The sequence below is a fragment of the Myodes glareolus genome, chromosome 18, assembly GCF_982192425.1.
Source record: "Myodes glareolus chromosome 18, mMyoGla1.1, whole genome shotgun sequence".
Lineage (NCBI taxonomy): Eukaryota > Metazoa > Chordata > Mammalia > Rodentia > Cricetidae > Myodes > Myodes glareolus.
The window spans coordinates 56,062,118-56,088,751 of NC_142043.1; the positions used below are offsets into that span (position 1 = coordinate 56,062,118).

The 26,634-nt window shown below is 44.8% G+C and overlaps 1 long non-coding RNA gene across 2 annotated transcripts in view; it reads left to right on the top strand.

Moving 5' to 3' along the window:
* Positions 1–26,634, top strand: part of LOC125411445 (uncharacterized) — a 111,454-nt gene that overhangs the window by 58,298 nt on the left and 26,522 nt on the right. The window contains exon 3 of one of the 2 annotated variants that reach the window (XR_015735484.1): positions 15,678–17,762. This is a non-coding gene — a long non-coding RNA (uncharacterized LOC125411445). Of the gene's footprint in view, positions 1–15,677; positions 17,763–26,634 lie in introns of those variants that run through there. The other variant, XR_015735485.1, reaches the window with a different exon arrangement.

Consider the following 26,634-nt stretch of genomic DNA (forward strand, 5'->3'; position numbering starts at 1 on the left):
TTCCCCCCTTTGTGTCTTTAATGGAGAATTTTATACGTTCATTTAATGTGTCTTGATCAAATCCACGCATAAATAGACCCTCCTCTGCTTTGATCCATCTCCATCGGTCCTTAAGAACGCTCGTCCTAAGGAGTTCCAAGCTTCCTCCTCTTTCTTTTATTTTGTTTATTTCCTTTGTCAGTCTCTCCAACATCATAGAGATGGATATTTTTTAAGAACTGTTTTCACTGTTTAATCCCTAGCACAGTGCCTGGCACACTTTTCTGTTATTATTAATTTAAACATGATCAGTTCACTAAGCAGTACTTGTGTTATATTTTGAAAAGTCTGATCAAAATTAGTGTATAAATAATTCTGGCTGTATTCAGAACATGGCATGAATATGACTGATTATTCTTCTCTGGTAGTTGTATTTATATGTTCTGATTTTTCTCTGCAAAGGTCATAAATGGCTTTAAAAGTAAGAAGTTAATTTTTGTAAGAATGATGATTATAAATTAAATCCTTACTTTTACTTTTTATTTATTTTATTACTTTAAAAAAACACCAATCTAAATTACCACTCCCTCCCCTCCTTCCACACACCCTCTCACCCCACCCTCCTCCAATCCTAAGAGGGCAATGCACCCTGCCCTGTGGAAAGTCCAAGGCCCTTCCTACTATATCTAGGTTGAGCAAGGTATACATCCAAAGACAATAGGATCCCCAAAAGCCAGTACATGCAGTAGAGACAAATCCCAGTGTCACTATCAGTGGCTCCTTGGTGCAGGAGAATTGTCTGTATTCTGTCAATCATGTTTTAAATAAACACTGATTGGCCAGGCAGGAGCTGTAGGTGGGAAAACCAGACAGGAAGTGGAAATGATGAACGGAGAGCAGGAGAATTCTGGGAAGGAGGAAGCTGATTTCCTCCCACTCCTGCCCAGATCACCGAAGCAGCAGGATGTGAGCTGCCCCACTGAAAAAGGTACTGAGCCACATGGCTAAAATTGATCAGAAAAATGAGTTAATCAAGATGTGAGAGTTAGCCAGTAAGAGGCTAGACCAAATTGGCCAATCAGCTTTATAACTTACAGAGATCTCTGTGTGATTTTTCTCTGGGACTAAATAGCTGGGGGGCCGGACGGGACAGAAAACCCCCAACAAGCAGGCCCCCTCATGTTACAACACCTCAGTCTGCCCCAACTGTCAACCGCATTCAGAGGGACTAGTTTGATCCCATGCTTACTCACTCCCAGTCCAGTTGGAGTTGGAGTTGGTGAGCTCCCATTAGCTCAGGCAAACTGTCTCAGTGGATGAACCCCTCATGGTCTTGACTTCCTTGCTCACACTCTCACTTTTTCCACTCTTCAACTGGACCTTTTACTCACTCATAAGTGGATACTAGCCATAAACAAAGGACATTGAGCCTATGGTTCACGATCCTAGAGAAGCTAAGTAATAAGGTGAACCCAAAGAAACACATATATAGACCTACCTGGAAATTGGAAACAGACAAGATCGCCTGACAAAATTTGGGAGCATTTGGGCAGAAAGTAGAAGAAAGGGGAGAAGGGGAGGGTTGAGGAAAACTTGGGGGAATGGGATAGTCGAGGTGGAGGAAGGACAGATATGAGAGCAAGGAAAGAGATATCTTGATTGAGGGAGCTATTATGGGGTTAGCAAGAAACCTGGCTCTAGAAAAATGCTCAGGAATTCACAAGGATGACCCCAGCTAAGACCCTAAGCAATAGAGGAGAGGGTGCCTGAACTGGCCTTGCCCTGTAGTCAGACTGATGATTACCTTAAATATCACCATAGAACCTTCATCCCACAACAGATGGAAACAGAGGCAGAGACCCACATCGGAGCCCTGGACTGAGCTCCCAAAATCCTTACTCTTTTAAATTGTTGTCCATTCAGTAAACAGGAACCCTTGTCTAGAGCTGAAAATGGAGCACATGATCCTTACCTCTGGAGTTGTGGTTCTCACAGCAGGCAGCGTTCGATTTTAGGGAGCACTTGGTAATTAACACCTGGTGACAGTTTAGTTGGCTGTAACTGGGGATGGGAAAGTTACCACTAACATGTGTTTTGGTAAAGCCCGGAAACACTAAGAAATGCACTGCACTGCATGGTGAAAATCTCCAACAGCAGTGTTAGCACTGAAATTGGGAAACACTGAGTGCGAGACTCATGGATGGCGAGATACAGAATTCCATCTTCAGGATAGTGAGAAATGTTTTTAGAAAGTAAACATGTCATTATTCACTCTGCTTAAAGGCAAGTCGTGGGCGCTAGTCAGGGTGTCCTCCCTACCCTGTAATCCCAGCACATAGGAGGCAAAAACAGGAAGTTTGCTTTGAGTTTGAGGTCAGCCTGGTTTCCCTAGTCAGTTTCTAGATCAGTCTGGATCATAGTATCAAGACTTTCCTCAAACAAACAAAAATCTACAGTTAGTCATATCTTAAACATACTCCATTACATTGAAACTGTGTATGGAAATGTGTGTATGTTTGTTCCAGAGAAAGGAGAGGTTTAATAAAAGAAACAACTAGATAAAAACTACAAAATTGGCTTTCATTAGGTGATTCAGATGCAAGTAAACAAACCGTTGAGATGAGAGTGACCCCTCCAGAGCCCACTTTCTGCTCATTAATCAAAGCTCTGTGTTCCAAGTTAGAGAAGATAATCAGGGCTACTCCACGTTTCCTAAGGGCAGTTTCTCAACCTGCCTGGAGAAAAATGTGGGTAGAATCCAGGTATTATCTTTATTAATTTATTGATAAATTGCTATTAAGGGGACAAGAACATGTTTACTTACATCATTGGTTAGCTGACTAGACTGGTTTTGTAATGTGCTATTTTGAGCCACAACAGTAGTGTTAGAAAATGTTTCCTAGAGAACCACATTCTCTTCCTACAACCCCATCATTCCCCCAGAGCAGCGAAAGCAGCCTCCCTGTCCTGCCTATCTCTACTTTATAATTAAAATGTTGCTCATGAATCCAAAGTAATCTCCAAGTATTAGCTCCATCAACTGAGGGTCATAGAGTAAAATGAAGTGGCTTCTATGAAGCATTGGCAGCGTTAAATGCTTAGATGTTTGATTAAAAAATTTAAAGCACCACTGTTCATGCTCATTTAGTGATGCCTCTCACAACCCTCCCACACACACTCAAAAGATTAAGCTTGCATAATGCTTCTGTGTTTTGTTTGAAATCCTAGAATTACGGTTCAAGTTAAAAACTGCTGCTTTTTATGGGTTATATTTATTATTTTAGAAAATAATTTTATTAATTACTTGAGAATTGAATATGATATATTTGAATGATACTCCCTCCCACTCCTTCCCCAACTCCTCCCAAACCCATCCTTCCTACTCCCTTCCACTTCACATCATCTTTTATTTTGTTGGTAACCACCAGATCCAATTTTGTCCCGCCCATGTACTCCAGGGTGTGGGTCATTCACTCCCTAAAGCAGGGCCGCTCCTCCAGAAGGCACACACTTAGAGAAAACTCGCTCTCTCCCCCTTGAAACCATCAGCTGTCCAGAGCTCCTCAGTTTCGGGTGAAAACTCAAGAGCTATGCTGCTCCGTGAACTCCACGCTGGAATGCTTGCTGCCTCAGTCTTGTGTAGGCAGCCACAGCGACCACAGCATTGTGCAGCGTTGCTGTCAAGTCCAGAAGACACTGTTTTGTTCCCAAGCTCAGAGTTTCTGTGATGTTTTCCACTCTCAACTTCTTCCTTTCCTGTAAAAAAAAATTACATGACCCCAGGTAGGTAAGTGTATGAAATAGTTCTCTAAGCAAAAATGTACTAATGATAAATAATAAAAACAGCACCTTTGCATCTACTACTAGAAACAATGAAAATACGGCAGTATTGTCTGAGACAAAGACTTACCGTAACATCCTGTTGGGTTTATTGTTTCCATCTTTCTCCAACCCTATTAGACAGCCGTCATTGGCCCTGTTTACAGATGAGAAATAGTTAGAGAAGTTGGAATTTGTTCTGGGCACACACCTGTCAGTTATGTGATATGGATTCAATCCCAGGTTTCTCTGACTGGCAACTGGCAACTGTTTCTTAGCAACAGTGTGGATGGAAAGTAGGCAAAGGCCTAATCACGTACCTACTTACGCTTTCCCACAGTAGCTGAAAGGAGTTTGTTTGTGTCTTTTCAACTTGGGTCAAAGAGAGGTCTTGGCTTTCCTTAAGAATTCAAAAGGTTTGGCTGATTTAATGAACCCCCTTTAACTATGACAAAATTTCATTTGCATCACTTTTAAACATGGAGTATCGATTTTTGCCTAAATTTTATCTCCCCACTGCTAGTGATTCTTTCCTAAATGCTAGTGTAATTTTGCATTAATCCAATGAAAGATGAGAATCATTCAAAAGATATAAACTATAGCCTAAATATAAATGCTATGGATGTTTATTTAAATCCCATGACCCAGCCCTCAAAAATCTGCTTGTTCTCTCTCCCTCCCCCCTCCCTCCCCCCCTCCCTCCCTCCCTCCTTCCTTCCCTCCCTTTCTCCCCACCTCTCTCTGGTTTTAGTTTTCCGCCACCAGATAGCTTTTGAGCTGAGCTGTGTTAACAATACAAATGCTATAATAAACCGCTGGAATATACAATAAACTGCATCGTACTAGAGAATGTTCAGTGCCATAGTTAAACAGAATCCAGCATTAAACTAAGCTAAGTGTATCAATATTCTAGAAAGAGATCGTCCTGGGTTCAGGGAGGGAAGGAGAGAGGAAGGGAAGCAGACACATAAACACACACACACACACACACACACACACACACACACACACACACACAGAGAGAGAGAGAGAGAGAAAGTATTGCGTTTTTACTTTACTTTCCTCGCTAGTCACCAGAATCATTCCCCTATCTGCTGTTGCTGGCAGCTAGACAAGACCATCCGTCCTTGCTGCTCACTCTCTATTATATCTGAAGTCTGCTTGAATAGTCACAGTTCTGTGCCCAGCTTTGTAATTAGACGAAGTGATGAAAATAACTTCGACTGGAGTCCAATTTTCTTGGCATAAAAATAACTCTTTGAGCTTTCTGATGTAATAAATTATAGAAAACGTGAGGTGGGACTAGGTCTAAAAATGGAGTCTGGCTTGAGCCAGATGCTTCTAAGGGGCATAGAGCCATCTTCTACTTCCTTCTATCACTATGGACACTGGGCCCTTGGCTCTGCAAATCTGAAGAATTATAGCTGAGGACCAGCCAGACATCGAATCTTCTTACACATTACATGCCCAGCAGTCACCCTGGAGCACAGAAAGCTTGTTTACAGAGCAGGGGATGGGGATCAAATCCCAATGCTTCCCTCGGGCCGCTGTCTTCATTTCTTCTTATCCTACCTATCATATCACATTTACAGCACACCAGTAACCGTGGACCTTGGAGTTCGAGTCCTGTGCTTTTAAAGGTCTCATTTGCTCTATTAGCTCTCTGAGTGTTGTATACAACGTATTTTGATAATATCTGTCTCCCCTCTCCCAACTCTTCCCAGATCCACGTCTCTTCTATACCCACCCACCTTTGTGTCCTTTTTAAATCATTTAAGATCAAATTGTGTTGCCCAAATATTCTTGGATGTGTGGTCATTTTACCTTGGGCTGTACTTTTAGAGGAAATTGTCTCTCCCTCTCCCAGCATCTAACAATTTCCAATAGCTTCATAGCTAGGGTGGGACCCCATGCTCAATTCCCCTCTTCATTCTGGGATTTGGTCTGGCTTGGGCATGCACAGGTTATATGCATGGGAATGCATGGGTTCAATGCATAGGCATGCACATGTTAAGGCATGGGCATGCACAGGTTATAGGCACGGGCATGCACGGGTTATATGCAAGGTCATGCATGGCTTCTATGCATGGGTATGCATGGGTTCTATGTATGCCACACAACTGCTGACAGCCAGTGGATTAGTCTTCATTCTGCTGCAATCAACAAACAAAATTAATAAATAACAACTTTTCCTAAATGTGTAAAAAAAATCCCACATTTTCTAACAGTGTGCCAAAAGAGAATTGTTTTCCTTCAGCTTACCAGAAACATTGTTTGTTACTAAAATTAGTATCGGAAATTACACAATGAAACACTATAACTTGATGTAACTCACAAATTGAAATCAGGATGACAGACTGAAATTCCTAGTAGGTCAATTAAGTCTTGTAAACAAACGGAACTGGATGGGATCTTAGTAAATGAGACAAGCATGCCAGAGAGTCCAGACTAGGCTATCTGATGCCACTCACATACACGCAAGCTGGCACCCAGAGAGTCCACACTAGCCTATCCAGTGCCACTCACATACACACACAAGCTGGCACCCAGAGAGTCCACACTAGCCTATCCAGTGCCACGCACATACACACAAGTTGGCACAAAACTGTAAAACATGAAAGAGTATCAAAACTCTCCAGGGCTGGAATACCATCCCTAAAAGTCCCTGGGAAGAGGGAAGTGACCTAGACAGGCAGGATGCTTTTATTCCCTCAACCCCCCTCTGTGTAGCAGAGACACCAGGGCTCCTGGGCTGGCCCTCATTAGGAAAGTGCAAAGAACTGGGACAGCCCCTTGCTGAAGCACAAAGGCCCTTTGCCTCTTTTGTTGGCTCAGAGGCTTCAATGGGCTTCAGAGTTTCAAAGGTTCAAACAGTGCATTTCCAACCAGGCTGGGATGGAGCAGTGCCCAGGGTACTGAGTAGGAAAAAAAGTGTCTCTGCCCACTCAGTAACCCCAAGCTAGTGTGGTTCCCCCCCTGAAGGTTAGAACACAATGTTTTATGATCTAAGCTGTTACAGGGACAGCAGAGAGCTGGGTGATGAAACTCCACTTTACCCTTCACTTTCAAATCACAATTTATTACCTGGCAACCTCTGAAAGAATATAAACAACTGTTCTTGAAGACTTCCCGAAACCCACTCTCAAGTATCACACATTCAGGGCAGGCAGCATCCTTTGAAAGCTAAAAAGAGAGCTGGGCCATCTTAGCTGGTAGTTAGAGGAGGCAGTGATGGACAGAAACATAAAAGCCAAGTTAAGTGAAAATAAAGGAGAAATGAACCATTCGGAGGGGGCATGGCAACCGGGAAGCAAAGTCACAGAAGGACTGGGGAAGGTGAGCACCAGTGTTTGTTCCCCTCAGCCGATAGCCAAGTGAGGGGGGGGGACATAGCTGCTGAAAACCCACTTGTCAGGTTGGCTACATTACAGCAGAGGCAGATAAACCTCACTTCCCCTTTGACGCCAAGCAGATAATCATCATTTAAAAGGGACAGTTCTCAAGAGGTAACTTGGTTTCAGATGTAATTCACTTACACCCCTGCTCTGCTCCCATGATGCAACCCTCGCTCAGTAAGTCCAGATCACCAAATCATTTTATTAATCCCATTAATTCCACAAATATATGAGGTCTCTTTCACCAGTGGGTCCGCCATCTGTAGACATGGATGATGGAAAGACGGCTGGAACACACTCGGGTGGATAGCCATCTACCGGAACAGTCAAATCTTATAGCAGGAACAACAGGCACGTGGCTAGCTGGAAAGAGCTCAGCCTTCAGAACCAGACAGAACTGAATTTGGACCGTTTTCTAGCCACCTCGAGCCAGCCAGCTCTCTGGTAGTATGACAAAATGCCTACTGACTCAGCTCTGCGTATGGCAGCCTAGTCTTCTCATCTCCAGGCTTTTACAGATTCTTCCCACAGAGGAATTCCCGCGTCCTCTTTAGCCTTACTACCAGGAGCAGTCATGGTGGCGACTCTTCTTCTTGGTATGGTTCTCTGTTGGTTAGCTTCATGTTGCTGTGCTGAAACATGCAAGAGAGACAACTTGAAAAGGAGAAAATATTTGTTGGGAGGCTTGTAGCTTGAGAGGTGTCACCTGTGATTGGCTAGCTCTATTGCTTTTGGACTATGTTGTGGCAGAGCACACATTACACAGAATAGGGCAAAGCTGCTGAATTCATGAGAGACAGACAGACAGACAGAGGCAGAGACAGGGAGACAAAGACAGAAATAACAGCAAGGGAGACATACAGAGAAGCAGAGACACAGAGATGGAGAGAGAGAGAGAGAGAGAGAGAGAGAGAGAGAGAGAGAGAGAGAGAAACATACCCAACACAATTTTAAGCAATAGGAGGCTATTCTGCTCCCAGTTAAGATAGTGAGTCTCCAGGGTATTAACAACACCAGGCAAGGACCTTCATGCTGGGTTATACCTGTTCAATGTACTGGGTCATACCTGTTTAATGTACTGGGTCATACCTGTTTAATGTGCTGGGTCATACCTGTTCAATGTGATGGGTCATACCTGTGCACCATGCTGTGTTATATCTGTGCAGTGTGCTGGGTCATAATTGTGCTGCATGCTGGGTCATACCTGTTCAATGTGCTGAATTATACCAGCACAATGTGCTGGGTCATACCTGCGCAGCATGCTGGGTCATACCTGTGCAGTGTGCTGGTCATACCTGAACAGTGTGCTGGGTCATACCTGTGCACTGTGCTGGGTCATACCTGTGCAATATGCTAGGTCATACCTGCACAATGTCAAATGTGAGGCAGAGACACAGAGCTTTTATAACAAAGCCATTCCCACAGTGAGCCCTTGTGATCTAGTTACCTCTAAAATCACACCTTCCGATAACAAGACAGGGCAATTAAATTTTAACACAGGCTTTGAAAGGAACCGTCAAGCCATAGCAGACCTCTTATTTAGAAAGTAGTCCTCAAGTCTGTAACTCCTGACTGCAGCAGGACATAGTAACAAGCATAGGCCTAGTGGTGGGTGAGGGTGGAATCCGCATTACCACTTGCCTTCTGTGGGCTCTAGGTCATGTCTCCCCTTATACACCATAAGAGAACACAGCAAGCACGGAGATGTCGGCAGTTAGCTGGTGAATATAGACCCAGTGAGTAGAATCCCTAGAACGAAGAAACGTCAGACCCTGGCGCACACACGGGAGATTAAAGTGCTTTCTAGCTAATGGAACATGACAGCAAATGGCAGACCCGAGAATAATCAGGACTGTTTCCTAACATGGGGAGTCGAATGCCTGATTTGCCACAGAACAATGAAAATTTGTGCGTGCCCAGAAACAACAGAAATGTCTTTTTTTTTTTTCCATATTGTAGTCCTGTAAAAGCCAGCAGGCCTTTCTTCTCCCCTTGTAGGCATTCAGAGACCAGTGGTTCTGAGTCTTGCTGGTGCTCTCTCTGTGGGTCCTTAGAATCCCTTTCACTTAGGGAAGGGGAGGGCAGAGAGCAGCAGCCCTGCATGGGCCCTCACAAGTCGAGACTGGACAGCGTTCCATGCTCACGCTCTTCTCCAGCCTCCCTTGTTTCTCTCATCTGCACTCAGTTATATGGCCACACCTCCTCACAGAGGGAACTGACAGTGATGAATGCAGCTGTCTCCGCCACCCAAGACTCGTGGCCACACAATCAAGAGCCCAGCCCTAAGCTCTGTTTCAGTGAGGCCTTCCCCTGCCCCGCCCTTTTCATGTTCCTGCGTGCTCCCATTTTGGACAGAAATGTGTCAGTGGCCTGTAACATTCAGGCCACACCGAGTACACAGCTCTGAGACACAGAAACCACACTCAGAAGACGCCCCTGCCTCAGTATGTGTGTGTCAAGAGCCCAGCATTGTTTTACTAAATCAACGCTGAGAAACTGCCCCTTTATCAAAACATAGGCAACACAGTCTAAAGCAATCCATGGGTGGGTTTTCCTGTGCTAGCAATTCTTCCGTCTCTGTTTCAGAGCCTTCATGTTGTGGACTGCTATGCCTGTTCCCAGGCCCGCTGCTATTTCTGTTCCCAGCATTTGCAGAGTACTTAGAGAAGGGAGATTGCTTCTTCATAACTATAATTTTGCTACTGTTGTGAACCATAATGTAAATATCTGATGGGCAGGATATCTGATATGTGATCCCACAGGTTGAGAACCACTGCTCTAAAGAGACAAGCCTGGGCGTGTTATTTGCTCCTTTTTGGAGAAACCCATTATATCCTGCCCTCGGTTCACACTGATGTATGTGAGGAGTGATGGGTGTCCAAGCATCCTGGACACAAAGTGAGCCGTCATCCTGATGTATATGGAAGTTCTGTGAGGGGCCGCGGGTGTCCAAGAACACAGGAGAAGGGGTAAGCTGATCTCCAAGTTCCCTTATGATCCTGTCCACTGGGGACACCCAGAGAGGCCGTCTGGAGTTTGTAGGAGGCTCTTCGGTGTGAGTGTCTCTGAAGTCAATTCAAAACCAGGAGGTGACACTCTTTAGTTTTCTCTGTTCAGAAGCAGAAGACTCTTGGGGGCGGCTCCACATCTTATCTGCAGTGGCAGTGAACAGCCCCAGGAAAGTCATCTTCTACTGATGCTTGAAGAAGGGCCAGACGCTGCATGGCAAAGCATGACAAGCATCTGCTTACTAGGAACAACATAGCAAATAGAGGAGGGCTATTGGGGAGCAGGCACACTGGTGATTTATGATGCCCCAGTCAGAGTGTGTGCAAGGAGAGCCCTTGAGTGTTATCAGTTTTTCCATCCATTCTCACAACCTGATAGGATGTTGCTGTCCTGATTGTTTCTGATTGTCCCGACTGTGCCATGACCAACTGTGACTGTACCATGAAAACACACCTGCAAGTGGCAGCTCCCCTACTAAATGTCTGCACTAAACCACAATTTAATGCCGTGTGTTAATAGTCTCTATGATAAATGTCCGCAGAAAAGCACCCTTTGCAGACTCTTATTGAAGATACCGCCCATTTTTTGGCTTCAGAGCGTATATTCTTATGATTAACAAAAACCCCAGAAGGAAATTTAATCTTTTTGAAAGATGAGGGTTTCCCCTATTATTGGGATAAGGGCTCTATCTAAGTTTATTTATTTCCTTCTCCTTTCTTTGGGTTGCTATCAGGAACTTGGGCTTAACTGCATACTTAATCACTGTCGCTGACTCACCTGGCTTTATCTCCATATTTCTCTGTCTTGTTTCCACTAACACCCCAAACAAAGAAGAGCTCCTCTGTGGAGAGATTTGCCTCATCAATCCTGGGGGACAGCTAAGGTCTCAGAGGTGTGGTTGTGTTTCATAAAGTCATCTAAACCCAAATGGAGAAGCGTGATCCTCTCCGTGAAGCCCTTGGAGTCTGTCTCTTTTCTCTATGTGATGTTTGAACTAGTTTTCCTCTTGATTTTAATCTTCATATAGGGATAGATTAATTTTTATTTCAAGATACTAAAATTTCCTTTGGAAGAAGAAAAATTATAAATTATAAATGGTCATGAATTATAAATATTTGGCCTCGAGATTTAAGCAACCATGTTATCTCCCTAGGACAGGCATTAGAGTCATCACCAAACCGAAGTGGCTATGGAGGAGTGCCAGCATGCAGTAAGATGGCACCCTGCAGTCAGATGCTGCCAACATCATAGACAAATCATTTGTACTTCAGATGGATGGCACTTGGGACCAGTGACCTGAACAAGTACAGAGAGAAAGCAAAAGAAATTGTAATTATTTTTAACTTTCTTCTCTGTAAAGAAAGCAGAAACTGGGTTGCTTTCAAATTGAGCAAACACAGACATCTTCTGAGACCCATAGAAGAATGTGGGCCACAGGTGAATTGCACCTCTAGATGCCTCTGAGCACCGTGTCAACTCCCGCAACTAGATGGAATGGTTCCGGCCTCCCCACAGTTAGGAAACCTTTTTCTCTGGTTGATCTCAGATTCCTTGACGCTGAGCCAGAGCAGTTCCAGACTATAGCAGCAGTGCGGGGATGAGAGAGAGAGAGAGAGAGAGAGAGAGAGAGAGAGAGAGAGAGAGAGAGAGAGGAAGGAGGAGGAGGAGGAGGAGGAACCAGAGGAGAAAACAGTTTTCACTGGCAGTGTCTGAGTTAGGCAAAGTGGAGAACGGTGAAAAACACATGCTTGGACTGAGTTTTTGAAAAGTGTGCAGGCTGGGAAGAACTACCCCAGGTCAGAAGTTCAGCATTGCTTCTGGAAAGGTCCCTGAGAATGTGCAGTGTGGATTAAAGATTGGAAAGTTGATATGAAGGAATGAAGTCAAGAAGCCGATAAAGAGGTCGAGTGAGAGACAAGGTGGGGTGCAGGTCTTGGGCTAGGGTCATGGTGGTTGCTCAAGTTCGAGTGGAGAACGAACTGGGTTTTATGGAGTACCTACTTTGTGCTCGACTTTCCCCTGTTAATTGCTCGTGACCAGCCTGACATTAGGCAGGATTATCCCAGGTTCTTGGTAAGCAGAGAGACATTACTTTCAAAAATGCTATCAGCTGTGACAGTGGGGATCTTAATTCAGCACCTTCCAGCTCCAAACCAAGATCTTTCCATCTGGACTTCTGAGGATCAGTGAGGGAAAATGGGATTTGTTTTTAAAGCCGATGTCTTTTCACAAAGGAAAAGACAACATCTGGAGACTTTGGGCTTTTTGCTCTCAACTTAAGAACTGAAATGGTATCAGATGAAGCAAAAAGAGAGAGAGAGAGAGAGAGACATAAAAGTTTGTGGGAGGGATCACAAAAACTTAACTTTTGTTGAGACTTTTTTTTCCCAAGAAACTTCTTATAAGCCCTGGCTTTTGTTATCACCCTGAACATCTTATCTGGGAAATGTGGTTGACTGCCATCCTCATTCAGCAGAGGCTTATTGGGAAGACGAAGATACTCCCTGAACCTGAGCAGGGGACGCTGCACACAGCACGAGGACTATGCACACAGCCGGGTCGTACCAACATGGCAAATCCAGAGACACACACAGTCCTGTGGAACCACCCACTTGTACCCGCATCCCACCCCTGCTCCTGCCCATCCCCCATTGTCAAGGAAAAGGTCAAGTGACTTTATGGAACAGGGAAGGAGGAGGTGGGAAAGGTCAGGGAGGCAGGCAGAGAAAGCCAGTACAAACTGTATAAGAGACATGACCACTGAGTGAACAAAGGCCTGCCATCCTCCCAGGTCTCTGAGGAGGAAACGGGCAGCGTGAGGTGCTATGTAATAACTGATCTCTGTCCCCAGTGGTCAAAGTTCTCTTGCTCCTGGCTAGCTTTTCAGCTGCAAGTCTACACACGCATCAGAATGTCGAGCAGATTCCTACGTGCTTCGTGTGGTGATGGCAGCAAAAATCAAGAGACACGTGCAGTGAGGGAAAAGGTCAGGAGGGTTACCACACTCGTGGCCTGAGGGAGAACTCAAGCCTGGGATGACGCAAAGGGTACAAGGTGGTACCAGCAGCAGCTGCAGGCGGAGGGTTTGAACTGAGTCTGACTGCCCTGGAGACAGCTGTTACAAAAGATTAGATAGTCTGCCGCACAGAGGGCTGTGGGAGCAGCTCGCCCAGCCCTTCTAAATGATGATGACAATGCTGGTCCGGGGACTACATTTTGGGAATTGTTCGCCTGCCAGAGGTTTCAATCTGCAAAGGGAAGAGCCGTCACTATGAGCAAACTGGGTAAGAGACAATAAAGCCAGTTTAAGAGGCTCTGCATGGAGAAAGAAACGTGATGGGCTTCTCAGCATCCAGTTGGGAAACCGGGAGGCTCCCCAAGATCTCAGAGAGCTGGAAATGAAGCTTCCCTGCAGCATCAGAGAGAAGGAGGGTGAAATCACAAGCACAGTCACAGCTATGCCGTTGGGTCAGTAGTGCCCCGGATAAGCTCTCATGTTCGTTTGTGTTTGTTTTGCTTGTTTGGGGGTTTTTATTTTCCTATGTTTGATGACTACCTAGTAAAGACAAGACTGAAGAAAGTCCCTTCCTACTCCCAGAGAGATTACAGTCTGATGAAGATGAGAAGCAAGAAAGCAATTAAATGTAAAACCATCTGATAAACCTTTAGAGAAAATAAAACTGTAATAACGTAGGACAGGAAGCAAAGCTTTGCTTCAGAAAACTGACAAAGGCTTTCAGGAAGAGGTGTAATTAAACTGACGCACAGGATAGAGGGATCTGCCAAGCAAAGAAGAGAAGAAAGAACATGCTGGGCAGAGGGAGATCCATGTAAGAAATCACAAAGGGACTGGAACATTTGGAGGGCATTACACCCCATCTCCTTGGAGGGTACCGCCCACTGACTTGCTCTAGGCATCAACGGAACTAGTCTGTAAGGTTTTCATGTGTCAGCAGGAGGGTTGACCTTTGTCTCATAATCAACAGAGAGATGGGGAGAGTCAGAACAAACTCTGGCACACGTAGGCCCATTTTTGAAGATTTGCAGTCTAGGCAAACTTCTAGATGAAATAAGAAAAGCTGATTGAGAAAAGAGAGCATTAAGGATTTGGAAAGGAAAACTGAAAGAGTAACCACAACCAGAAGACACTTCCTGCTGACTAGGGCAGACCAAGACTCAAAGATCCGAACACAGCCCGGAGTGGCTGTAATGCCGGATATTCCAGAGGCTGAAGCAGGAGAGCTCACATTCTAAAATAACCGGAGCAACTTAGTGAGACTTGGTCTCAGAATTAAAATAAAGGGCTGAGAATGTAGCTAGCTTTGTGGTAGAGTACTTGCCTAACAGAAGGTCCTGTATTACATACTGAGACAAAAAAATTCCTGTATTACATACTGAGACAAAAAAATTCAGAATCAGAAATCAACATTCCAAGTGGATATGGATATAATACATGGGACAGAGGAGTTAGTTTACCCCGAAAGTTCTTCCCTAGGATGTGTGACTCCCTTGTCTGGCTGTAATGCTTTCTGGTCTTCCCATAATGCTTAGAGTTTGCTCGTTTTGTTAGTTAGCATCATCCTACATAGCAGCACCGCAGGGAGGCTAAGGCAAGGCTAGTGTTCTTCACACTGGTGTCGATAGACTAACAAGTGTCTCAAGGTCACAGACGTTTATAGATTCTTCAAAATATGCACCGGGACCCCCTAAGCCTTCCCTGCCTCCCAACTTCCTAGCCACGGAATCACTTTTTTACTGACCGTCTTAGAAATTGTGTTCCGTTGAGCACTCCCCGGAAATGCCAATTTAGGGGGCATCCCCTTTGATAGTAGATAACATAGCAGATCTGAAATGATAGGAAGGCCTCTTTCTATGAAGAGTTCATGGGGAAGAGTGGACAGACATGGCCTCAGGGGTGATCAGAACTGAAGCAGAAGAACCCTCTTTCTGCATTAATCCTGCCCAAGATTTATGGAAAATAGGCCAGCAGCATTGGGCTTTTCGTGTTCATCTGTGAGTACCAAACAACAATGCTTACTTTGCAGGCGTATAGAAGAATCACTGGTAAACCTATGGAATATGTCAGCTGCTGCTTTTATACTGGGAGGATTTAATGTATACAGTGCTACCTTTCTTGTTCTTACTCTTGGCCTGTGCTGTGCCCTGGTGCTTTGAATGCACACTGGTTGCTTCCCATCTTCACATCGTGTTGCTTCTGCCCTTGCCCGTCGTTGGCATTGCTGCTGGGGGGATTGCCTTTGACTTTCTGTACAGAATGGCCAGCTTACTGGAAGAAGGCCAAACAGCCTCTGGTGTGGGGGCCTAGACCTGGTGGTTTCAGTGTCAGGTATTATTGCAAGTAGAGAGATTGCATTTGCAGAATCACAAACCATAGCTAGAATCTGGGGTTCTGAACCACAAGCTATTTCTGTACAATTCCATGGCTCCAGATTCAGTTTTTGTTTTGCTCCACAGGGCGACACAGAAGGCTAAATCACATGCCTCTCAGGAAAAGACGACTGTCGTGACCTCTTCAGGCTCCAGTTGAAAATGATTAACAAGCTATCAGCATGTGTCCTCGGGCAAGAAGGCAGATGTCTGTGCCAGCCCGACTGAAACCCAGAGCTTGGCCTAGGTGGACTCTGCTCTCCGTTATCAGACTCTAAGCCAGGGCTGGAGAGGTGGCTCAGCAGTTAAGAGCACTTGCTGCTCTTGCAGGTACTCCAGTTCAATTCCCAGTCCTCATATGGAGACTCACAACCATCTGTAATTCCAGTTCCAGGGGATCCCATGTCCTCTTCTGATTTCTCTGTAGGGTCTTGCACACACCCTACACACAGTACATATACATACACTTAGACACACACACACACACACATACACATAAAATTTTTTTTAAAGAATCTAAGCCAGTGAGCTTTTACTGAAGCATCATATAATATTAGTAGCTAATACCTTCTGTTCAAATATCAACATCTCCTTTTTCTGTTTTTTTTTGTTTGTTTTTGAGACGCGGTCTTATTTTATAGTCCAGGCTGACCTAGAACTTGTGATAATACCCCTGAGTGCTGAGATTACAGGCATAAGTCACCGTGTATGACCTTCAAATGTCACCACCTAATATCAGCTTTTAATCAAATTTCTGATATCCCAAAGTAAGATGGATTTTTTTAATGTAATGGCATTATCACTTGTTATCAAAATGAACAAATTTTAAGCATGTGCTTTTTCAGTTTTCTGTTTAAAAACATCCGTAGTGACCCATTGTTTACTGAATTAACAACATTCTTCTTACTGTGCTGTGTAAGGCTCCCTGTGGGCACCATGAAGTGAAGGGGAACTAAATTCTGTTTTGGAACAGTGCTTTTTAAACTTGAATACACACATGGATGACCTGGCACCCTGGATAAAGTGTGGTTCTTACTCAGTTGTTCAGAACGAGGCCATGGCCAGACTTCCAGCCATGAGGAAGTGAAGAAGCACTATAAACTTTAAACCTGAGTAGGGTAGAAACAAGAAGGGCTTTGGTGGGAAACAGAGCCTGTGATGTGGCACCCTAGAGAGATCTCCATTACACTTTCTGTTCAAAAGCAAGACTCAGAGAAATTTGGGGGGCTCGAGCAGCTCTCTTGCTCTGGTGGTCTTGGTTCTGTCTGCCTGGCTGCTTTACACCAAGTGTAAAATGGGTCCCTGGAACTAAGAGTCTAACCATGTTCTGCACAGTCCTAGGGCTGTGCTGGGAAAGGGGCAGTCTGTGTCTTGATTTTCCCAGACTTTATGAAAGGAGGTCTTCATTTCTATATTGAAATCGTAGTGATAGTAAGTAAGGGTTTGGCTGTAAGTTACAAAGTTCAGTAAGAAACAATTCCCATGTGCGTTACACTTGGCGCAAGATTCCAGAATCCCCATGCATTCTGCAGATGACTTACTGAAGGTGACACGGTGAGTAGGTGATCAGGTCCCTACATGGGTGATCCTGTGTGGATCACAGTGCCTCAGATGCAAAGCATGCAAAGCACTCAGTTGAACTGACATCATTAAAACCTTCCTCGGGCCACCAGTTTTAGCCAGATCTTTATATAAGTGTACACCATGGCTGTTTGTTATTTGCTATTGAATGTTTACTATTTCACTTCTCTTCGTAGTTTTGAGAGTATGAGGCTCAGATTACAGAAGATGCATTTGTGTGATTTCAAGCACTAAGGACAGATTTGAAGTGTTCTTATTTGGTGTTCAGAACAAACTGTTCCGAACGTTGATGTTCCTGGCTCCATTGTTCCTTCTAGGTTTTGCCCGGCTATTTGAGTCATTTTCATTTTAATCAAGCCGTGGCTTGAAACTATGCTAGCTCACAACAGGCGCTAGAATTGATCTCGCTTTGGCTTATACATAGTTGATCTCCATTTTAAAATACAGTCCCTGGTTTGTTTTCTTCCTGGCTACTGTGAAGGTAAAACAATGACAGGTTTTAGTGTTAAATTAATCAGGTTAAATCGTTACTTGCTTACTTCTTTCAGTGTGAGTCAAAAGTTAATAAAACGGGACTGTTTTCTTGCTGAATGCTTGGGTGTAATATTTAACTTCTGGGGCCAAGTCCATGAGGAAATTTATCCCATTGTGTGGCATTAAATAAACACAGCTGCTTTGAGTGTTGGCCTCCACTATCACAATTCTAAATGAAGCTATATGAAGAAGTCTAGATCTTCAACTGCTTTCTACACTCTTGATTAGTGGGCATCTAGGGTGTGCCTGGGAGACGTCATCCTTTAGCGTTAATAACATCTAGCTCAGAAGGTGAAACTTTTTCAAGGGCAGGTTTGGGATTACAACCTCAAACAATGAAATGGTCCCAGTTGACTGGAAAATAGAAGAACGTATGTCTTCACAACTTAAAAATTCTGAAATGTATTCTGGGGGCCATTCGCATCCCAGTCTCCCATGAAGCTCGTCTACAAACCCAATTCCTGGACCATATGTGTAGCCTTATTATTGCCTGTAGAATTCAAGACCTCAGAGTCTCTGCTTCTAGTACAGTGCCTAGGGGGTTTCCGTGCACAGGGACACTTAAGAATTTCTGTCTACACAAATGAGAAACCAACCACTAAGAAGCACAATCTGCGTAGTTCTATGACCTTGTTCAATCCTGATCTGTAGAGATGCGTCTACAAAATGGTTCAGAGAGCTCATCCGGCAGCACTGCCGACCCAGCTGAAGCTGGAGGCTATACAACCATCACCGCCTCAATCCATAGTCATATCATTTTATTTCTGCCGCTGAACACAAGTTCTAGCATTGAGTCCACACTCCACTCCCAACCCCTGTTAGATAATTTAAATGCTTGGGTTCTGTAGCTAGGAGGTTGACCAGCAGGCACACAGTTAGACTGATCTGGGCATATGCAAGAGGGCGAAGGTATACTGACACGGCTGATGACCAAAGGTCTCAGAGAAGAAGAGATGAAAGTGAGGTCTGATAGTGTAGGGAAGGAAGTCAAGGGCGTCAGCAGAAACCAGGGTCCTCCCCACTCGGCAACAGGTAGAAATGGAATGTGAGTAGCTTTCACGAGAGATTCCCCGTACTGGCATCTGAAGCATTCACAGACTCATGCACAGTTCGAAAACACATGCTATTTTGTTGGCATGCACAGTTGGTGAGGTGATGTTAGAGGTGTGGAGGGCAGGAGAAAGGGAGAGAATGGGAATCTGCACACGTGGGAAGGTAAATGAGCTGGAGACAGGGGTTACATAAATGTGCAACACCGCAGCCCCCATTCTCACTAGAGTGAGCATGCGGCATGGCCTGGCATACTTACACTTACCCCTTTCTAGTTCCACAGAAGTGAATGCTGACCCCCTTGGGTCATCCTGGGATAACGGATGCCCAGGCAGATTGGATGCCTCCAATCCACTTGTTAGGCTCTGACACCTTTTCATAGATTTTTTCAGAGGTTAATCTTTTTGGGGGAAAGTCCCTTAAATTCACATTTTAGTAACAAATACATATTCTGTTTGCATGGTGAATTTTCTGCTGCATTACTAAATGACAACTGTTTGGTGTTTTTCTTTTATTGGTGACGTTCTGATTTTTAGCTTACTAGTCATTTACTTCTAGATAATTGCTACCATTGTTAACTTTCTGGCACAAGCTGAAAAATAACGAGTATTTATTATAACAACATGCTTGACAATAGAAATATTATATCCCTTTCACCTGCAGGTGAAAGAAAACAGCGAAGTAAGTTCATTCAGTTAGGCTTGATTGCACAGAACTAACTCCATTTAAAGCCCGGGCACGTGAACCAGCGCTCCGTGTCATGGTGAGACAGCCTTACCAAGGCAGCTGTCTTGGCCAGGCAGCTTCTTCTCAATCAAAACATTCAGGCCCTGAACACATTTTAAAACTGCCAAGAGGACACACAGGGATGTCTGTATTTCTCTAATAGCCTTTATTTAGCCAGGAGACTCTGCTATCTGTATTTGTTGTGATGGCTTTATTAGTTTGTCAGTCATCACTTCTCAGCACCTCCTGAGTGTCTTCATTGCGCTATGCTAGTCAACGTAGTCCAGGCTCTTCCCTGGCCATAAATATTCTAGCTGCCCCCCCCAAACAGCATTAATATAGCAAACGTTTGTTTCCTGCTTATATACGGACTATCCTATCCAGTCTGTTGTGCGGTCTCTAAGATCGCCCCACATGGAGAGAGTTCTCAAGAGGAGTTTGAAGGATATATTTGGCTAACACTTTTATCTAGAGCTTGCGAACCAGAATTCAGTAAGCAACCTTAGTGGCTAAATATCTAGGAAGCAAGAAAATGTGGCTGGAGAGCTCCAGCTGTCTGTAAACACTGTCTAGCAATGAGAAAGGACACAAAGACTGAGCAACTCTTGGCCTTTGGAGATTTGAACCTATTAGGGTTGTAGAAAGGAAGACAACTGGCGATCACCAAATACCTCTCAAATTCATTTTTATAAGGGGGGATTGTGTGGCTCACCCAGCAATTATTGCACAGCCACTGTTTCCTGAGGTCTGACCCCTGCATTGTGTGCCGAGCACATATAATTCTCAATACCACTTTTCAAGGAAAAACAAAGACGAGCAGAGGTGTGTAGCCACTCAGACGCAGCAATGGGCAAAATAGAAATATTAGCTTCCTAGATCTGCTGTGACAAAGTTCCCTAGCTTGGGTGGCTTCATAACAAAGTGATTCTGCCTCAGTTCTGGAGATTAAAACTCTGAAAACCCTGTCAACAGGATCACATTCCCTCTGGGCAGACTCTTTCTTTCCCTTGTCCTCAGTTCTAAGGTAGCCATCAATCCTTGACATTCCTTGGCTAAAGGATACAGACTCCCACATCTGCTTCTCTTCAACTCTATGTGTCTCTCATGCCGTTTTTCTCTAATAAAGATAAGTCATACTGGATTAAGGCCTGCTATTGTGACATCATCTTAACCCCATTCTACATGCAACGAACTTCTTTCCGAAGAAGGTCACATTGGCAGGGATCATGGATTAGGACCTCAGAGTCTGTTGGCAGAGTATAACTGCACCTGTGAAAGAAGTGATTTCAGGATATTAGGGAAAGTCATAGGAGCAATATTCAGGCTAGATAAACCTAGGGAGATAGGGTCCTAAGCTAAGTCCTACACCAGCAGTGAACGGGTGAAGTAAAAACTCGGAAATAGGCATTCCGGACAGTCACCAGCAAGTGCAAGGACCCAGTGTGCATGCACATGTTCAGAATGGCTGACGACATCTAGATAGATATAATGGCTAGACTGTGTATCAGCTCGGCTGGACTACAGGTGACCCAGAGAGGGGATCAAACATTGTTTCTGAGTATGTCTATGAGGATGATTTCAGCAGGGACTAGATTGTAATGGTGCCCAGTGAGAAGACCTGCCCTGAGCACGAATGAAGGGAGGCACTGTCTAATTCCTTAGGATTCCAAATAGAACAGTTTTTGTTTGTCCTCTGCCTGAGACTTCCATCTGTTCCTGTACTCAGTCCCAGGAGCTTTTAGGTCTTACACAGCTCAGCTGACGTCCTCGACTGCTACCAGTTCTCAGGACTTCGCCCAAGTTCTCAGGCCTTTGATATTCTACGGAATTCCCGACTTCTGTGCTTCTCAAGTTCGGAACTGGACCTCCTTGTACTACCAGCTTTCCTTAGTCTCAAGCTGGAAGATGGCATTTTGTAGAATTTCTTTGCCTTTGCAGTTTTGAGAGCTGATTCCCACAATACAATCTTTTAAAAATCTAGTAACCCTATGTAGGGACAGAAGCTGCTAAAAGTGGGGTGCTGCTGTGACAGACCTGATGGTGTTTGGGGGAGGAAGGGCTGTGAAAGGACTTTGGGATAGTCATTGAGTGTTGAGAGCTCAGTGGGGGCTGTTCTGTAGGAGCTTAGAAGATAGGACCGTTGAGAGCAGTGCAGACAATGGAGGCCTGGCTTGTGAAGTTTCAGAGGGAAGCAAAGACTCTTCTGGGTCACTTGTGTGAAGAATCTGTGGTTCTGGTTAGTTGACATTGAAGAATCAGCTGTGGTTAACAAGAGACCACAAACATTAAAGTGAAGCCTTTGCTTTGCTGGACAATGGGCACTGATCAGCTGAGGCTAAAGAATCAGCTGTAGTTGAGAAGAGACCAGCATCCCTGAAGCGAGACCATTGGGGAAGTGTTTCCCAAGAGTTTGCACGGGCAAGCCATGTTACAAAGTTGACCAAGGTTGTTATTTTGCGCTGGCAGCCAAACTTGGTGATGTAAGAGTCCCCCAGGTGTGAATGGGTCATAAAGAACAATGGAGGCTTGAAACTGTGTGGCAGGGCTGGAGTCACTGGAGAGAGCCCAGGGAGAGGCTATTGGTGAAAGTACAGCCCAGTTGCAGCAAGACACCCCAGTATTTTAGAGATGCCGGTGTCAGAGGATGACCACCAAGAGCGACAGCAGTGGTGAAGTGGAGCCAACCTGAGCCTGGAAGACATCTGTGTGCGCTCTGTCTGTGGGTGGAGCCAGAGAAGGGATCTAAGCCCTTCGGAGGAGTCAAAAAGACCATGAGTGAATCCCAGATAACTGGACTTTGAGTTAGTTATACTTTTGGAGTTTGGTTTTGCTTTGTTTAGACTGTCACTGTGCCCTGGTTCTCACCTTTTGAAATAAGAAGTATTTAACTTAGTTTTGGATTTATAGGAGCCTCCAGTTGGGAGGCTGAATTTTCAAAGAGATTTTAAGTTCTAAAGGAAATTTTAGATTTTTAAAGGAACAAGATTTTAAATGTTTGAATGTGTGAAGACTGTGGGACTTTTAAAGATTGCGATGTTGATGTGAATGTCTGATCTCGACATTAACAAGAAAGAATGGGTTATGGCTTGACAATTGCCTGTGTGTCAACCTGACAAAGGGTCAGTTGTCTTGGCTAGATTTAAGTCAACTTGATGCTAGCTAGAGTCATCGGAAAGAAGGGGACCTCAGCTGAGAAAAAGCGTCTATAAGATCCAGCTGGAGGTCATTGTTTCAATGTGTGTTGAGTAGGGAGGACCCAATTTATGATGGGTGGTGCCATCCTGGACAGGTGGTCTTAGGTTCTATAAGAAGTAGGCTGAGCAAGCCATGGGGAGCAAATCAGTAAGCAGCTCCCCTCCGTGGCCTCTGCATCAGCTCCTACATCAGATCCTGCCTCCAAGTTCCTGCCCTGCTTGAGTTCCTGCCCTGACTTCCTTCAGTGATGAACAGTGATGTGGAAGCGTGACCCAAATAAACCCTCTCCTCGCCATGTTGCTCTGGTCATGGTGTTTATCACAGCACTGGTGACCCTACCTAGGACAGCTGTTAATGGACTGTGTGACCATGGTCACTGGTCTTCACCAGGCCTTGGTTTCCTCAGTCAAGCAGAATGCCAAAAGAGGCTCTCTTTAGTGAGACTTTCAGCTCTGTTGTCCGAAAGTAGTCTTTCCTTTGGTGTGATTATTGTTAGTGCAGGAATGCAGACTCATGAAAAGATCTGCGTTGTGACTATGCTTATGCATCTTCAAAATGACTTGGTGATCTTTTAATTCCATTAGCCGACACTCAGAGGGTTTTCAGACCTGATGTGAGTTTCTACTCACTCGGTTTAGGTGCCAATTCTTTATTCATTTAACTAGTCCTTTTGGTCCCTGTTGGAGATAGGTACCTGGTTCTGTCCTCTTATAAGACCTAAATATGTTTAACCAGGAACTTTAGAGGGTCTTCATCTTTAAAAAAAAAAAAGTTGGGTTTTTTTGGTTGTGTGTGTGTGTGTGTGTGTGTGTGTGTGTGTGTGTGTGTGTGTGTTTTGATACAGAGTTTCTCTACATAGCACAGACTAGTCACAAGCTCATGATCCTCTTGCCTGAGCAGCCATGTGCTAGGACTACATATGTGTGCAGTCATGCTCTGCTAGGTTCCTCAACTTTAATGTACTTAAAATAATGTGAATACACAGGGGGAAATGCAGATTCCTGGGCTTCCACCTCAGGGGGTCTGGTTCGGAAGGCCCAGGGTGGCACCCAGGTCTCTGTACTTCCCAAAGTAAAAGTAAGGGCTGCCTGAGGGATCCTTTTAAGGTTATGTGAGAGATTTTCCTAAGTGAGAAAAGATACTGTTGACAAACACTGTCAATACCATGAATGACTCGTGGTTTCAGAAGCATAAGTTTAATTGCAAGGGTTGCGTGTGCTAATGTTGAAATGACAGGTAGAACTACTACATACATGTTCCAAAGCAAGCATTATTGCTCTGCAGGCAAGCTGGGAATGAGCAGAGCCTGGTGGCTGCCCACACTTCACCCTCCTGGCTCCAGTGTGCTGCTTTCCTAGGAATTGTCACTTGTCAGCAGGTTCCTGCTCTCCACCAACTGCAAGGGCCAACTCTCCCTCAAGTGTCCAGTCCTCCAGGCTAGGAATCAGGATCCCCAGTGTCCTATGAGAAGATTCACTTTGGACTGGAATACATGCTAAGCAGTCTTCTGTTTATAGAGATTCAGCAATCTGCAAACAATTTGCCATTTGCAGTGAATACTTAACTGAATCCACCTCAATAGACACAGCTACCAGAGAGCATACACGCACATAAGCTCACCACTTTGGAGTCCTAACGTGAGTGTCTGCCTTTCTCTACACTCTCCTACATCTCCAGACCAGCTAGTCTTCCCCCTGCGTTCAGAATATTCTCAATAGGACTGGGGCGGGGGACATAGAGTGGGCAGTTGGCAAAACTGCAATTTCCTGCTGTTTACTTTCAGATATTCTGCTGTCAGCTTGCATTAGGAAGCTGAAAAATTAAATGCACACCATACAGGATGGTGATGCTAATGACCACCAGGTGAACCAATACCTATCCCTCTAGCCCTTCATGTAGACGTGTCATGCCATGGACACTCATGTCTGGAAACCTTTATTACATTTACCCTGCATCAGGTCCACCCCATCCCAATCCAAGCAGAAGAATTGAGATTTCAGTTTACCCCTCTCTCCTTTGTCATACTCTAAACTCTGCTCTCCACACTGCGTGCTTCTGCTACTCCATGCTCCTGTTGTGTGTTCTAAGTCACTCATCATAATGACATACAGATAGTTATTGACAGGGCTGTGTTTCTAGTGTGAGCTCCTGGAAGGCAGGGCCTTGCTGTCTTTTTCACTCACTACCTAGCACTGCATGGGTCATGGTAGGCACACTCACACACACACATTGTGTTAAAATGCATCAGTTCTAGGATACAGCCACGGGTAGGTGATGCATGAGCGCACAAGTCACACTCGTCTTCTTTGGTGGTTCTAAAATATGTGAGATGGTCGGCACACTCTTCCAACAGTGTAAGCATACATTGGAGATAAAATCTTAATCCCAGGAGGTTCCGAATAAGGGTTCTTGTGTAAATAAATTATCTCTACTTAGTAACATTTGCAAAAACTTTATTATAGAATCATTATTTTCTCCATTGTATGGCAAATGAGCCACTACCAGGGTAAAAAAAATAGAGAAAAGCAGAGGGCACAGAAGGACATTTTAGAGGCATGGGACAGGAATCTGACTCCACATTGGGCAGTGTTTCCTCTCCAGTGAGATCAGTTTTTGCCTTGTTTTTTTTTGTCTGTCTTGAGCTTTCTGGGAAGCAGCAGCAGCAGCGTGGGCACAGGCCTTGCTGTCACTCACCAGGCATTTAGGCCTCTGTTCAGCGGGAGATGAAAAGAGCGTTAGATTTGGCCAGGCATAAGAGAGGCAGCCAAGTATGGGATTTGGAGGCAGGTGGACCCTTTCTTGCTAGTGGGAGTAACTTGTGGCCGGTGGAGGATGTAGTACCCCAGATCACGGATTGTAGCCCAGATTCAATTACCAGGGGACCTGGAGCCTTCCCCCTTTTACTCCAGTCAGCTGCAGTGACCTCAGAGCCTTACACAGAGAGCTTTCAGCGTCTGAAAGCAAATGCAGCTCTTGAAAAGGATCCAGCTTAATCTGTGGCCAGCTTCCCTCCTCTTCCCTGGATGGTCGGAAATTCACCTCGGTTTGTGACAGGATGAACTGAGACCGAGTCTGTCCTTCAGGAAATAGCTCCTAAAGACGGTGGCATTGCTCTAGCCCCTCATCATGGCTCCACAGTAGAGCAGGCAGGCTCTTTAAGCTGTCTTAATCTCACATGAGGGCTCTGAGCTTGCGACTGAGTCTGACCTGACCACAGAAATATAGGTGAGTTATGATTCCCTTCTGCCAAGCTGAGGCACAGGTTTGGGTGTGGAGAGGTGTACATCCACTATATCCCCTCCTAGTTAAAAAATACAAACAAAGAAGAAACTGGAAACTATGTGTCCCATTCAGCTATTTCTACATAGCTGATATAGGGAGCTGTTGGTGGTAGATCTGAGGGCAGAGAAACCAAGAAGGGAGCTCTGGTTTAGAGATAACGGTAAGTCTAGTGTGGGAAGAACCAGTAGATGATGTGGATGTCATCCTCGCTAGCAGCAACCTCTGCTAGAAAGCATCTATGGCCGCCACACAAGAGCAGCCCCTCTTTTCTACAATCACAGAGATGAAAGCTGATCCATGATGGGCAGAAATGGTTTTTGAAAAGCACTGTCTATTATGTTTATTAAGCACAGCTACTATGACAAGAACAAGGCCAACATCCTTCTCCGGACTTCTGGTGCTGATTCTAAGACACCAGCCCTCTGATTAGACTACCAGCTCCAGATCATACAGGAATTGATGACAGTGAGGCTTCAAAGGCCCAGTAAGGACTTTAAAAGAAGTCAGTGCAGGGACCGGGAAGATGGCATCTGTCATGCAACTGTGAGGGTCAGAGTTCAGGGAGTGTTTTACATATGGGATCCTCCAACAGAAAGTTGAAGTTCGACATTTTTCTGTTTGTTTGCTTGTTTTAGTTCATTTCCCACACTGCATGCTTGAGATCAAGGAAGCTTGC